General features: G+C 58.1%; 1 protein-coding gene across 1 annotated transcript in view; it reads right to left on the bottom strand.

The window, feature by feature from the left end:
* LY6K (lymphocyte antigen 6 family member K) overlaps positions 1 to 16,482 on the bottom strand; it is a 44,324-nt gene that overhangs the window by 3,657 nt on the left and 24,185 nt on the right. Inside the window, exon 5 of the transcript XR_002343042.1 lies at positions 2,211 to 2,341. The gene's annotated coding sequence lies outside the window, so the exon portion shown is untranslated. The remainder of the gene's footprint in view (positions 1 to 2,210; positions 2,342 to 16,482) is intronic.

Below are 16,482 nucleotides of genomic sequence, written 5' to 3'. Positions count from 1 at the left end.
CCCCTTCAGCCCCCCGGGGGAGGCCCCACTGTGGGGTGATGGGGTGGCAGAGGCCAGCGTGGGGGGTACTCACTGCCCTGAGAAACCACACAATACTTGTTGGGTGGGGCACATGCCACCAGCGGCTTGCAGGGCTCCCGGCCACAGCAGCGCAGGGCCCGGGCTGGGGGAGGAAGCGCAGGCCCAGGGTCAGTCCAGGCTGGGGGCTCTGGCAGCCATCAGGGTGGGCGGCCTGGGGGGGGCCATGCCTGCTCTCCTCCCTCCCTGAAGAGGTGTTCTTGGCCCCCTGGGATGGGCTGAGGGGCTCGGGATCTGGTGGCAGTGACCAGCGTGGCCCACTGGCCCTCTGGGCCACAGGGCCTCACCTACAAGAAAGGATCAGTGGCAGCTGAAGCCGGTCAGCTTTGCACAAAGCCTGGCTCCTGCCCCTCCAGCCTGCACCCGGGCTCCGGCCCGGATACTGCCTGGAGCCTTCGGGTCCCAAGACTTTGCACACAGTCAGTGCTAAGGCTGCTTCTAACAGGAAAGAAAGGTCTCCCTTTGTGCCTGGGGCCAGCGACCCCACTCCAGGCTGATCGGTGGGGCGTCCGCTGCGAAAGGTCTGGCCCTGGCCACCCCCGAATGCGGTGTGGCCTGTCCAGTCCTGCCAACAAGGAAACCAGGACAAAGCACCTGGCCTGGAGACCCCGCAGGCCGCCCGGGGGTGGCCACCCAGGTGCAGTGTGTAGCCGGGTGAGATGGAGCAGAGCGTGCAACGGACACTCTGTGGGCACCTGATCCAGAGGTAGCAGGGACTTGACGGAGGCGGTGCCGTCGGGGAGGCTTCCTGGGGCCACAGCCGGCAGCCGCGCCTGGACGGATGGATGGGTCTGTACTCGTTGTCGGGGGAAAGACCCTTTGCCGAAGGTGCAGCGGGTGGGTCCGGGCCAGCGGAGAGCAGGCTGTGAGGGCTCAGGAGCTGTGACAGGGCAGGCGGGCAGGTGGGCAAGCCAGCGGCACCTTGCCTGGCTGGCAGTGGGGGCTGTGCTGCAGGAAAGGTCGCCTCTCCACCAGGTGTGGGGGGGTGCCCTGTGGGGGTGTCCTTGGCACACGTGGGTCAGCTGATGCCAAGCTGACCCTTTCGTGAAGCGTCAGGGCGCTTGTGGCTCAGCCGTGGGCAAAGCTGGGGGTCGAGCACAGACCCTTGGAGCCCCCACCCCAGGCTGCTCAGAGTTCTGGAACTCCCGGAGGAGAACAGGCCCCTCCGTCTGAGGGTGACCCCGGCCGCTCCCAGTGCCCTGTGTGCAGCGGAGTCCTGGGTGGTGGGGCCGAGAGACACTCTGAGGTGCCTCTGAACAAGAGTCTTACTGTGCCTCAGTTTCCCCCACAGGGGTCCAGTCGGTCCCTGTATCCTTGGGCTGTGCCGGGAACTAATAGGTGAGTACTCCAAAGAGCCAGGAGCAGTGCCCGGGAGCAGCGGCCGGTTCCCCAGCAGGTGTCCAGTGTCAGCCTCCTACAGCAAAGCCAAGCCGGCTCCCCTCTCCTCTCCCACAGCTCCACCCGGACCATGGGCGGGGGGCGCTCTGAGCAGGGCCTCCGGGGGCCTTCCAGCCCCGGCTCTTCACCTCTGCACCCAGCTCTCCTCTGGCAGGGCCCCCTTCCAGCTGCAGGCCCCTCCTCTTCCCTCTCCCCCACCCCGGGCGTCCCCAGACGGCTGGAGGCTCCACCCCAGCCCCGCACCCCGACCAAGCCCAGCGGAAGCCCAGGATGGTAATTATTCAGCTGGCAAGCACAAGCTGAATCACCCACTCCCCAGGCCCCATTTCCGGTGACCCCAAAAAGCAGCAGGCACTCCTGGCCAAGGTCATAAAGCCAGGCCATCAGGCAGGGCCAGAGCTGGGACTGACCAAATCCTTCTCCTGATTTTCGGCGTGGAGTGTCCCGCAGCCCAGGAATCCCCTTTGTCCCAAGAAAACAGGACAGTTGGTCACCGTGGCCGGAACCCAGGTCCCACTGCCTGGCCCAGAGCTCTGAAGCATCACTGGGGTCTTCTGTCCCCTGCAGAGGAAGGGCCCTAGGTCCCCATGTCCAGCTGGTCAGGGAGCAGCCCCAGGGCCTCTCCTCCTGCCCCCGGAAGCCCCCCAGGCAGGCCGACGCCGCAGAGCCTCAGACCGGAGGCAGCCTTGCCCGGTACCTGCCCGACCCCCTCCCTCCCAGCTCGTGTCCCTTACCCAGGTCAGTGCACAGAGCAGCCAGAAGCAGAAACACCAGGAGTGGCTTCATCGTGGGGCATCCATCAGCTGGGCCTGGGGAGCGGCCAGCGGCAGGTGTCTTTATAGGGCTGGTTCTCCGCCCTGCGGACCTAGTAATTTAGATGGAGATGAGCTTGGGCTGGCCGCCCAGCCTGACTCATACGACTGGGGGGCCCCCCTTTGCCCCACCCCAGGGGCTGCCGGGGTTCCCAGAAGGTCTCCTGTGCCCCCTCTCTTCCTGTCCCTCTGTCCCAAGCCATCGGGCTCACTGTCCCTGCAGCTGTCACGAGGCCCCTGGTTGAGCTGGGAGGAAGGAGAGACGGGCGTGCTAGTCTGTGGGTGACAGTCCGCTTTGGAGGGCCCTGGAGACATGGCCCTCCCCTGGGGTCTGGGGGACACAGCGGTCTCCTCCGCACCCCTCCCTAGGGCCAGGGTGGGCAGGGAGACACCAGACTGATTTGAATGGGGACATGGAGGCCCCACAGGCCGGAAGCTTTTGACCAGCGTGGCTCAACGTGGAGAGTACAGAGGCCACCCAGGCTCTGGTGAAATGGTGCCTCCCCCTTGGAGAGCTGGCTGGGACCCGAGACTCCGCATTCCTAGCAAGCTCCTTGGGTGCTGGTGCTGGTGCTGCTGGTCCTGGGGCCAAATGGCCCGGGCCGCACAGAACCAGAGGCACAGCCCCACGTCCCACGGGAGCTGAACTGCGGCCCCTCGGGCTCCAGGCCAGGCTCAGGGACCGTGCCTGATGAGGGTGCCTGGCAGGACGATGCAGCCAACAGCCTGCGCCCGGTGGGCTGCCCTGAGTCAGGGTCTTGGAGCGGGAGCTCATAGGTCTACTCCGTCCCCTCCCAGGGCCACCAGCCTCTCTCCTAGGGGCTACAGTCCCCTCCCCAGGAACCACAGCTGCCCTCTGGGTCACAGTCTGCTGAGGGCCCACGACAGCCCTCTCTGAGTAGCTGCCTCCCCATCGGCCTGCAGGGGAGACTCTCACACGCCTCCAGGCCCTCCCTCACCCAGGACGGGCTGGTGCCCTTTCCCGGGGCCCTGGTTGTGGGGCCCTTTACTATCCACCCACAGGGGATGGGCTGGCTGCTGGGTGCCCATCCCAGGTCCAAGTGTGGCACAGGGTGGTTGTGGGGGCAGGGGGAGCGCTGGCGCATAGGCTGGGGGCCACTTGCATGTGTGTCGGGCCCTTGCCGTGCAGGTGGGTCAGGTCTCAGGCTGGGCCAGGCTTTCTCTGTGCTGCCAAGGAGCCTGGAACTGAAAGTCAGGCTAGACTGTCCTGTTTGTTTTCGTGGCGCATTGGTCAGTGCTGTTTTATTTATCTATTTATTTATCTTTGGTCTTTTTGCCTTTTCTAGGGCCACTCCCTCGGCACATGGAGGTTCCCAGGCTAGGGGTCGAATCAGAGCTGTAGCCACCGGCCTACGCCAGAGCCACAGCAACGCGGGATCCTAGCCGCATCTGCGACTTACACCACAGCTCACGGCAATGCCGGATCGTTAACCCACTGAGCAAGGGCAGGGATCAAACCCGCAACCTCATGGTTCCTAGTCGGATTCGTTCACCACTGCGCCATGACGCGAATTCCAGTGCTGTTTTATTTTAACTGTTTTTAAGCTTCTTTTAGAACCTTCCTGTATTAGGCCATAGGGTATGTGGGCGCCCATTCGTTCCAAACCCCGTAAGATAAGGGAGGGTAAGGAACCAGAGCTCTGACCACCTCCCCGAAAATGAGTCTGTGTCCTGAGCTGGACGGACCGTGACTGAGCAACGCCAGGGTCCACTGCATGCTCTCCACTCTGCTTGTCTCCATCCACGCCGCCCACTCCAGCCCTCCTCACCCCATCCCTCCTCTCCACGCTACCTGGACCACTCCAACCACATCACCCACTCCATCCACTCCATCCACACCATCCACTCCATCCACATCACCCACTCCATCCACTCCATCCACTCCATCCACTCCATCCTCACCACCCACTCCATCCACTCCATCCACTCCATCCACACCATCCACTCCATCCTCTCCATCCACTCCATCCACACCATCCACTCCATCCACTCCATCCACACCATCCACTCCATCCTCTCCATCCTCTCCATCCACTCCATCCACACCATCCACTCCATCCACTCCATCCACACCATCCACTCCATCCTCTCCATCCTCTCCATCCACTCCATCCACTCCATCCTCACCATCCACTCCATCCTCTCCATCCACTCCATCCACACCATCCACTCCATCCTCTCCATTCTCTCCATCCACTCCATCCACTCCATCCTCACCATCCACTCCATCCTCTCCATCCACTCCATCCACACCATCCACTCCACCCACACCATCCTCTCCATCCTCACCACCCACACCATCCACTCCATCCTCTCCATCCTCTCCATCCACTCCATCCACTCCATCCACTCCATCCACTCCATCCACTCCACCCACACCATCCTCTCCATCCTCACCATCCACTCCATCCACTCCATCCTCTCCATCCACTCCATCCTCTCCATCCACTCCATCCTCTCCATCCTCTCCATCCACTCCATCCACTCCATCCTCACCATCCACTCCATCCTCTCCATCCACTCCATCCACACCATCCACTCCACCCACACCATCCTCTCCATCCTCTCCATCCACACCATCCACTCCATCCTCTCCATCCACTCCATCCACACCATCCACTCCACCCACACCATCCTCTCCATCCTCACCACCCACACCATCCACTCCATCCTCTCCATCCTCACCATCCACTCCATCCACTCCATCCTCTCCATCCACTCCATCCTCTCCATCCACTCCATCCTCTCCATCCACTCCATCCTCTCCATCCTCTCCATCCTCTCCATCCACTCCATCCTCTCCACCCACACCATCCTCTCCATCCACTCCATCCTCACCATCCACTCCATCCTCTCCATCCACTCCATCCTCTCCATCCTCTCCATCCTCTCCATCCACTCCATCCTCTCCATCCTCACCACCCACTCCATCCACTCCATCCACTCCATCCACTCCATCCTCTCCATCCACTCCATCCTCTCCATCCACTCCATCCACACCATCCACTCCATCCTCTCCATCCACTCCATCCTCTCCATCCTCTCCATCCACTCCATCCACTCCATCCTCTCCATCCTCTCCATCCTCTCCATCCTCTCCATCCTCACCACCCACTCCATCCACTCCATCCACTCCATCCACTCCATCCTCTCCATCCACTCCATCCTCTCCATCCACTCCATCCACACCATCCACTCCATCCTCTCCATCCACTCCATCCTCTCCATCCTCTCCATCCTCACCACCCACTCCATCCACTCCATCCACTCCATCCACTCCATCCTCTCCATCCACTCCATCCTCTCCATCCTCTCCATCCACTCCATCCACTCCATCCTCTCCATCCACTCCATCCTCACCATCCTCTCCATCCTCTCCATCCTCTCCATCCACTCCATCCACTCCATCCTCTCCATCCACTCCATCCTCACCATCCTCTCCATCCTCTCCATCCTCTCCATCCACTCCATCCACTCCATCCTCACCATCCACTCCATCCTCTCCATCCTCTCCATCCACTCCATCCACTCCATCCACTCCATCCACTCCATGCACTCCATCCTCTCCATCCACTCCATCCACTCCATCCACTCCATCCAGACCATTCACTCCATCCTCTCCATCCACTCCATCCTCTCCATCCTCTCCATCCTCACCACCCACTCCATCCACTCCATCCACTCCATCCACTCCATCCTCTCCATCCACTCCATCCACTCCATCCACTCCATCCACTCCATCCTCTCCATCCACTCCATCCTCTCCATCCACTCCATTCACTCCATCCTCTCCATCCACTCCATCCTCTCCATCCACTCCATCCACTACATCCACTCCATCCTCACCACCCACTCCATCCACTCCATCCTCTCCATCCACTCCATCCTCTCCATCCACTCCATCCACTCCATCCACACCATCCACTCCATCCTCTCCATCCACTCCATCCACACCATCCACTCCATCCTCTCCATCCTCTCCATCCTCTCCATCCTCTCCATCCTCTCCATCCACTCCATCCACTCCATCCTCTCCATCCACTCCATCCTCTCCATCCACTCCATCCACACCATCCACTCCATCCTCTCCATCCACTCCATCCTCTCCATCCTCTCCATCCTCTCCATCCACTCCATCCACTCCATCCACACCATCCACTCCATCCTCTCCATCCACTCCATCCACACCATCCACTCCATCCTCTCCATCCACTCCATCCTCTCCATCCTCTCCATCCACTACATCCACTCCATCCTCACCACCCACTCCATCCACTCCATCCTCACCATCCACTCCATCCACTCCATCCACTCCATCCACTCCATCCACTCCATCCTCTCCATCCACTCCATCCTCTCCATCCACTCCATCCACTCCATCCACTCCATCCTCTCCATCCACTCCATCCTCTCCATCCACTCCATCCACTCCATCCACACCATCCACTCCATCCTCTCCATCCACTCCATCCACACCATCCACTCCATCCTCTCCATCCTCTCCATCCACTCCATCCACTCCATCCACTCCATCCTCTCCATCCACTCCATCCTCTCCATCCACTCCATCCTCTCCATCCTCTCCATCCACTCCATCCTCTCCATCCACTCCACCCACTCCATCCACACCATCCACTCCATCCTCTCCATCCACTCCATCCACACCATCCACTCCATCCTCTCCATCCACTCCATCCTCTCCATCCTCTCCATCCACTACATCCACTCCATCCTCACCACCCACTCCATCCACTCCATCCTCACCATCCACTCCATCCACTCCATCCACTCCATCCACTCCATCCACTCCATCCTCTCCATCCACTCCATCCTCTCCATCCACTCCATCCACTCCATCCACACCATCCACTCCATCCTCTCCATCCACTCCATCCACACCATCCACTCCATCCTCTCCATCCACTCCATCCACTCCATCCACACCATCCACTCCATCCTCACCATCCACTCCATCCTCTCCATCCACTCCATCCTCTCCATCCACTCCATCCACTCCATCCACTCCATCCTCACCATCCACTCCATCCACTCCACCCACACCATCCTCTCCATCCTCACCATCCACTCCATCCACTCCATCCACTCCACCCACACCATCCTCTCCATCCTCTCCATCCACTCCATCCACTCCATCCACACCATCCACTCCATCCTCTCCATCCACTCCATCCACGCCATCCACTCCATCCACTCCACCCACTCCATCCTCACCACCCACTCCATCCACTCCATCCTCACCATCCACTCCATCCTCACCACCCACTCCATCCTCTCCATCCTCTCCATCCTCTCCATCCTCACCATCCACTCCATCCACTCCATCCTCTCCATCCACTCCATCCTCTCCATCCACTCCATCCACTCCATCCACTCCATCCTCTCCATCCACTCCATCCTCTCCATCCACTCCAACCACATCACCCACTCCATCCACTCCATCCTCTCCATCCACTCCAACCTCACCACCCACTCCACCCACACCATCCTCTCCATCCTCTCCATCCACTCCATCCACTCCATCCTCACCATCCACTCCATCCACTCCATCCACTCCATCCTCTCCATCCACTCCATCCACTCCATCCTCTCCATCCTCTCCATCCACTCCATCCACTCCATCCACTCCATCCACTCCATCCTCTCCATCCTCTCCATCCTCACCATCCACTCCATCCACTCCATCCACTCCATCCTCTCCATCCACTCCATCCACTCCATCCTCTCCATCCACTCCATCCACTCCATCCACTCCATCCTCACCACCCACTCCATCCTCTCCATCCACTCCATCCACTCCATCCTCTCCATCCACTCCATCCACTCCATCCTCTCCATCCACTCCATCCACTCCATCCACTCCATCCACTCCATCCTCTCCATCCACTCCATCCTCTCCATCCACTCCATCCTCTCCATCCACACCATCCACTCCATCCTCTCCATCCACTCCATCCTCTCCATCCACTCCATCCTCACCATCCACTCCATCCACTCCATCCACCCAATCCACTCCATCCACTCCATCCACTCCATCCTCTCCATCCTCACCATCCACTCCATCCACTCCATCCTCTCCATCCACTCCATCCAACCATCCACTCCATCCACTCCATCCACTCCATCCTCTCCATCCACTCCATTCACACCATCCACTCCATCCTCACCACCCACTCCATCCACTCCATCCTCACCATCCACACCACCCACTCCATCCACTCCATCCACTCCACCCACTCCATCCTCTCCATCCACTCCACCCACACCATCCTCTCCATCCTCTCCATCCACACCATCCACTCCATCCACTCCATCCACTCCACCCTCTCCATCCACTCCATCCTCACCATCCACACCATCCACTCCATCCACTCCATCCACTCCACCCTCTCCATCCACTCCACCCACACCATCCTCTCCATCCTCTCCATCCACACCATCCACTCCATCCTCTCCATCCACTCCATCCACTCCATCCACTCCATCCTCTCCATCCACTCCACCCACACCATCCTCTCCATCCACTCCATCCTCACCATCCACTCCATCCTCTCCATCCACTCTATCCACTCCATCCACTCCATCCTCTCCATCCACTCCATCCACTCCATCCTCTCCATCCACTCCATCCACTCCATCCACTCCATCCTCACCATCCACTCCATCCACTCCATCCTCTCCATCCACTCCATCCACACCATCCACTCCATCCACTCCATCCACTCCATCCTCACCACCCACTCCATCCACTCCATCCTCACCATCCACTCCATCCTCTCCATCCACTCCATCCTCTCCATCCACTCCATCCACTCCATCCACACCATCCACTCCATCCTCTCCATCCACTCCATCCTCTCCATCCTCTCCATCCACTCCATCCACTCCAACCACATCACCCACTCCATCCACTCCATCCTCTCCATCCTCTCCATCCTCACCACCCACTCCATCCACTCCATCCACTCCATCCACTCCATCCTCTCCATCCACTCCATCCACTCCATCCACTCCATCCACTCCATCCTCTCCATCCACTCCATCCTCTCCATCCACTCCATCCACTCCATCCTCTCCATCCACTCCATCCTCTCCATCCACTCCATCCACTACATCCACTCCATCCTCACCACCCACTCCATCCACTCCATCCTCTCCATCCACTCCATCCTCTCCATCCACTCCATCCACTCCATCCACACCATCCACTCCATCCTCTCCATCCACTCCATCCACACCATCCACTCCATCCTCTCCATCCTCTCCATCCTCTCCATCCTCTCCATCCTCTCCATCCACTCCATCCACTCCATCCTCTCCATCCACTCCATCCTCTCCATCCACTCCATCCACACCATCCACTCCATCCTCTCCATCCACTTCATCCTCTCCATCCTCTCCATCCTCTCCATCCACTCCATCCACTACATCCACACCATCCACTCCATCCTCTCCATCCACTCCATCCACACCATCCACTCCATCCTCTCCATCCACTCCATCCTCTCCATCCTCTCCATCCACTACATCCACTCCATCCTCACCACCCACTCCATCCACTCCATCCTCACCATCCACTCCATCCTCTCCATCCACTCCATCCACTCCATCCACTCCATCCTCTCCATCCACTCCATCCTCTCCATCCACTCCATCCACTCCATCCACACCATCCACTCCATCCTCTCCATCCACACCATCCACTCCATCCACTCCATCCACTCCATCCACACCACCCACTCCATCCACTCCATCCACTCCATCCACTCCATCCACTCCATCCTCTCCATCCACTCCATCCTCTCCATCCACTCCATCCACTCCACCCACACCATCCTCTCCATCCACTCCATCCTCACCATCCACTCCATCCTCTCCATCCACTCCATCCACTCCATCCACTCCATCCTCTCCATCCACTCCATCCACTCCATCCTCTCCATCCACTCCACCCACACCATCCTCTCCATCCACTCCATCCTCACCATCCACTCCATCCTCTCCATCCACTCCATCCACTCCACCCACTCCATCCTCTCCATCCACTCCACCCACACCATCCTCTCCATCCTCACCATCCACTCCATCCACTCCATCCTCTCCATCCACTCCATCCTCTCCATCCACTCCATCCACTCCATCCACTCCATCCTCTCCATCCACTCCATCCTCTCCATCCACTCCATCCTCTCCATCCTCTCCATCCACTCCATCCTCTCCATCCACTCCATCCACTCCATCCACACCATCCACTCCATCCTCTCCATCCACTCCATCCACACCATCCACTCCATCCTCTCCATCCACTCCATCCTCTCCATCCTCTCCATCCACTACATCCACTCCATCCTCACCACCCACTCCATCCACTCCATCCTCACCATCCACTCCATCCACTCCATCCACTCCATCCACTCCATCCACTCCATCCTCTCCATCCACTCCATCCTCTCCATCCACTCCATCCACTCCATCCACACCATCCACTCCATCCTCTCCATCCACTCCATCCACACCATCCACTCCATCCTCTCCATCCACTCCATCCACTCCATCCACACCATCCACTCCATCCTCACCATCCACTCCATCCTCTCCATCCACTCCATCCTCTCCATCCACTCCATCCACTCCATCCACTCCATCCTCACCATCCACTCCATCCACTCCACCCACACCATCCTCTCCATCCTCACCATCCACTCCATCCACTCCATCCACTCCACCCACACCATCCTCTTCATCCTCTCCATCCACTCCATCCACTCCATCCACACCATCCACTCCATCCTCTCCATCCACTCCATCCACACCATCCACTCCATCCACTCCATCCACTCCATCCTCACCACCCACTCCATCCACTCCATCCTCACCATCCACTCCATCCTCACCACCCACTCCATCCTCTCCATCCTCTCCATCCTCTCCATCCTCACCATCCACTCCATCCACTCCATCCTCTCCATCCACTCCATCCTCTCCATCCACTCCATCCACTCCATCCACTCCATCCTCTCCATCCACTCCATCCTCTCCATCCACTCCAACCACATCACCCACTCCATTCACTCCATCCTCTCCATCCACTCCAACCTCACCACCCACTCCACCCACACCATCCTCTCCATCCTCTCCATCCACTCCATCCACTCCATCCTCACCATCCACTCCATCCACTACATCCACTCCATCCTCTCCATCCACTCCATCCACTCCATCCTCTCCATCCTCTCCATCCACTCCATCCACTCCATCCACTCCATCCACTCCATCCTCTCCATCCTCTCCATCCTCACCATCCACTCCATCCACTCCATCCACTCCATCCTCTCCATCCACTCCATCCACTCCATCCTCTCCATCCACTCCATCCACTCCATCCACTCCATCCTCACCACCCACTCCATCCTCTCCATCCACTCCATCCACTCCATCCTCTCCATCCACTCCATCCACTCCATCCACTCCATCCACACCATCCTCTCCATCCACTCCATCCACTCCATCCACTCCATCCTCACCATCCACTCCATCCTCTCCATCCACTCCATCCTCTCCATCCACTCCATCCTCTCCATCCACTCCATCCTCTCCATCCACACCATCCACTCCATCCTCTCCATCCACTCCATCCTCTCCATCCACACCATCCTCACCATCCACTCCATCCACTCCATCCTCTCCATCCACTCCATCCACTCCATCCACTCCATCCTCTCCATCCTCACCATCCACTCCATCCACTCCATCCTCTCCATCCACTCCATCCACTCCATCCACTCCATCCACTCCATCCACTCCATCCTCTCCATCCACTCCATTCACACCATCCACTCCATCCTCACCACCCACTCCATCCACTCCATCCTCACCATCCACACCACCCACTCCATCCACTCCATCCACTCCACCCACTCCATCCTCTCCATCCACTCCACCCACACCATCCTCTCCATCCTCTCCATCCACACCATCCACTCCATCCACTCCATCCACTCCACCCTCTCCATCCACTCCATCCTCACCATCCACACCATCCACTCCATCCACTCCATCCACTCCACCCTCTCCATCCACTCCACCCACACCATCCTCTCCATCCTCTCCATCCACACCATCCACTCCATCCTCTCCATCCACTCCATCCACTCCATCCACTCCATCCTCTCCATCCACTCCACCCACACCATCCTCTCCATCCACTCCATCCTCACCATCCACTCCATCCTCTCCATCCACTCTATCCACTCCATCCACTCCATCCTCTCCATCCACTCCATCCACTCCATCCTCTCCATCCACTCCATCCACTCCATCCACTCCATCCTCACCATCCACTCCATCCACTCCATCCTCTCCATCCACTCCATCCACACCATCCACTCCATCCACTCCATCCACTCCATCCTCACCACCCACTCCATCCACTCCATCCTCACCATCCACTCCATCCTCTCCATCCACTCCATCCTCTCCATCCACTCCATCCACTCCATCCACACCATCCACTCCATCCTCTCCATCCACTCCATCCTCTCCATCCTCTCCATCCACTCCATCCACTCCAACCACATCACCCACTCCATCCACTCCATCCTCTCCATCCACTCCATCCTCACCACCCACTCCACCCACACCATCCACTCCATCCTCACCATCCACTCCATCCTCACCATCCACTCCATCCTCACCATCCACTCCATCCACTCCATCCTCACCATCCACTCCATCCACTCCATCCACTCCATCCACTCCATCCTCTCCATCCACTCCATCCTCACCATCCACTCCATCCACTCCATCCACTCCATCCTCTCCATCCACTCCATCCACTCCATCCTCTCCATCCACTCCATCCACTCCACCCACACCATCCTCTCCATCCACTCCATCCTCACCATCCACTCCATCCTCTCCATCCACTCCATCCACTCCACCCACACCATCCTCTCCATCCTCACCATCCACTCCATCCACTCCATCCTCTCCATCCACTCCATCCTCTCCATCCACTCCATCCTCTCCATCCACTCCATCCTCTCCATCCACTCCATCCACTCCATCCTCTCCATCCACTCCATCCTCTCCATCCACTCCATCCACTCCACCCACACCATCCTCTCCATCCTCACCATCCACTCCATCCACTCCATCCTCTCCATCCACTCCATCCTCTCCATCCACTCCATCCTCTCCATCCACTCCATCCTCTCCATCCTCTCCATCCACTCCATCCTCTCCACCCACACCATCCTCTCCATCCACTCCATCCTCACCATCCACTCCATCCACTCCATCCACTCCATCCACTCCATCCACTCCACCCACACCATCCTCTCCATCCTCTCCATCCACTCCATCCACTCCATCCACTCCATCCTCTCCATCCACTCCATCCTCTCCATCCTCTCCATCCACTACATCCACTCCATCCTCACCATCCACTCCATCCACTCCATCCTCTCCATCCACTCCATCCTCTCCATCCACTCCATCCTCTCCATCCTCTCCATCCACTCCATCCACTCCACCCACACCATCCTCTCCATCCTCTCCATCCACTCCATCCACTCCATCCACTCCATCCTCTCCATCCACTCCATCCACTCCATCCTCTCCATCCTCTCCATCCACTCCATCCACTCCACCCACACCATCCACTCCATCCTCTCCATCCACTCCATCCACACCATCCACTCCATCCTCTCCATCCACTCCATCCTCTCCATCCTCTCCATCCTCACCACCCACTCCATCCACTCCATCCACTCCATCCACTCCATCCTCTCCATCCACTCCATCCACTCCATCCACTCCATCCACACCATCCACTCCATCCTCTCCATCCACTCCATCCTCTCCATCCTCTCCATCCTCACCACCCACTCCATCCACTCCATCCACTCCATCCACTCCATCCTCTCCATCCACTCCATCCACTCCATCCACTCCATCCTCTCCATCCACTCCATCCTCTCCATCCTCTCCATCCACTCCATCCACTCCATCCTCTCCATCCACTCCATCCTCACCATCCACTCCATCCACTCCATCCTCTCCATCCACTCCATCCTCTCCATCCACTCCATCCTCTCCATCCACTCCATCCTCTCCATCCACTCCATCCTCTCCATCCACTCCATCCTCTCCATCCACTCCATCCACTCCATCCTCTCCAACCACTCCATCCTCTCCATCCACTCCATCCTCTCCATCCACTCCATCCTCACCACCCACTCCATCCACTCCATCCTCTCCATCCACTCCATCCTCTCCATCCACTCCATCCACTCCATCCACACCATCCACTCCATCCTTTCCATCCACTCCTTCCACACCATCCACTCCATCCTCTCCATCCACTCCATCCTCTCCATCCTCTCCATCCTCTCCATCCACTCCATCCACTCCATCCTCTCCATCCACTCCATCCTCTCCATCCACTCCATCCACACCATCCACTCCATCCTCTCCATCCACTCCATCCTCTCCATCCTCTCCATCCTCTCCATCCACTCCATCCACTCCATCCACACCATCCACTCCATCCTCTCCATCCACTCCATCCACACCATCCACTCCATCCTCTCCATCCACTCCATCCTCTCCATCCTCTCCATCCACTACATCCACTCCATCCTCACCACCCACTCCATCCACTCCATCCTCACCATCCACTCCATCCACTCCATCCACTCCATCCACTCCATCCACTCCATCCTCTCCATCCACTCCATCCTCTCCATCCACTCCATCCACTCCATCCACACCATCCACTCCATCCTCTCCATCCACTCCATCCACACCATCCACTCCATCCACTCCATCCACTCCATCCACTCCACCCACTCCATCCACTCCATCCACTCCATCCACTCCATCCACTCCATCCTCTCCATCCACTCCATCCTCTCCATCCACTCCATCCACTCCACCCACACCATCCTCTTCGACACATCTCCACACCATCCACTCCATCCTCTCCATCCACTCCATCCTCTCCATCCACTCCATCCACTCCATCCACTCCATCCTCTCCATCCACTCCATCCACTCCATCCTCTCCATCCACTCCACCCACACCATTCTCTCCATCCACTCCATCCTCACCATCCACTCCATCCTCTCCATCCACTCCATCCACTCCACCCACTCCATCCTCTCCATCCACTCCACCCACACCATCCTCTCCATCCTCACCATCCACTCCATCCACTCCATCCTCTCCATCCACTCCATCCTCTCCATCCACTCCATCCACTCCATCCACTCCATTCTCTCCATCCACTCCATCCTCTCCATCCACTCCATCCTCTCCATCCACTCCATCCTCTCCATCCTCTCCATCCACTCCATCCTCTCCATCCACTCCATCCACTCCATCCACACCATCCACTCCATCCTCTCCATCCACTCCATTCACACCATCCACTCCATCCTCTCCATCCACTCCATCCACACCATCCACTCCATCCACACCATCCACTCCATCCTCTCCATCCACTCCATCCTCTCCATCCACTCCATCCACTCCATCCTCACCATCCACTCCATCCACTCCATCCTCTCCATCCACACCATCCACTCCATCCTCTCCATCCACTCCATCCTCTCCATCCACTCCATCCACTCCATCCACTCCATCCTCTCCATCCACTCCACCCACACCATCCTCTCCATCCACTCCATCCTCACCATCCACTCCATCCTCTCCATCCACTCCATCCACTCCACCCACTCCATCCTCTCCATCCACTCCATCCTCACCATCCACTCCATCCTCTCCATCCACTCCATCCACACCATCCACTCCATCCTCTCCATCCACTCCATCCTCTCCATCCACTCCATCCACTCCATCCACTCCATCCTCTCCATCCACTCCACCCACACCATCCTCTCCATCCATTCCATCCTCACCATCCACTCCATCCTCTCCATCCACTCCATCCACTCCACCCACACCATCCTCTCCATCCACTCCATCCACTCCATCCACTCCATCCTCTCCATCCACTCCATCCACTCCACCCACTCAATCCTCTCCATCCACTCCACCCACACCATCCTCTCCATCCTCACCATCCACTCCATCCTCTCCATCCACTCCATCCTCTCCATCCACTCCATCCTCTCCATCCACTCCATCCTC

This window comes from Sus scrofa, chromosome 4 (genome assembly GCF_000003025.6).
Source record: "Sus scrofa isolate TJ Tabasco breed Duroc chromosome 4, Sscrofa11.1, whole genome shotgun sequence".
NCBI lineage: Eukaryota > Metazoa > Chordata > Mammalia > Artiodactyla > Suidae > Sus > Sus scrofa.
This window is presented reverse-complemented; position numbering and strand designations above follow the sequence as displayed.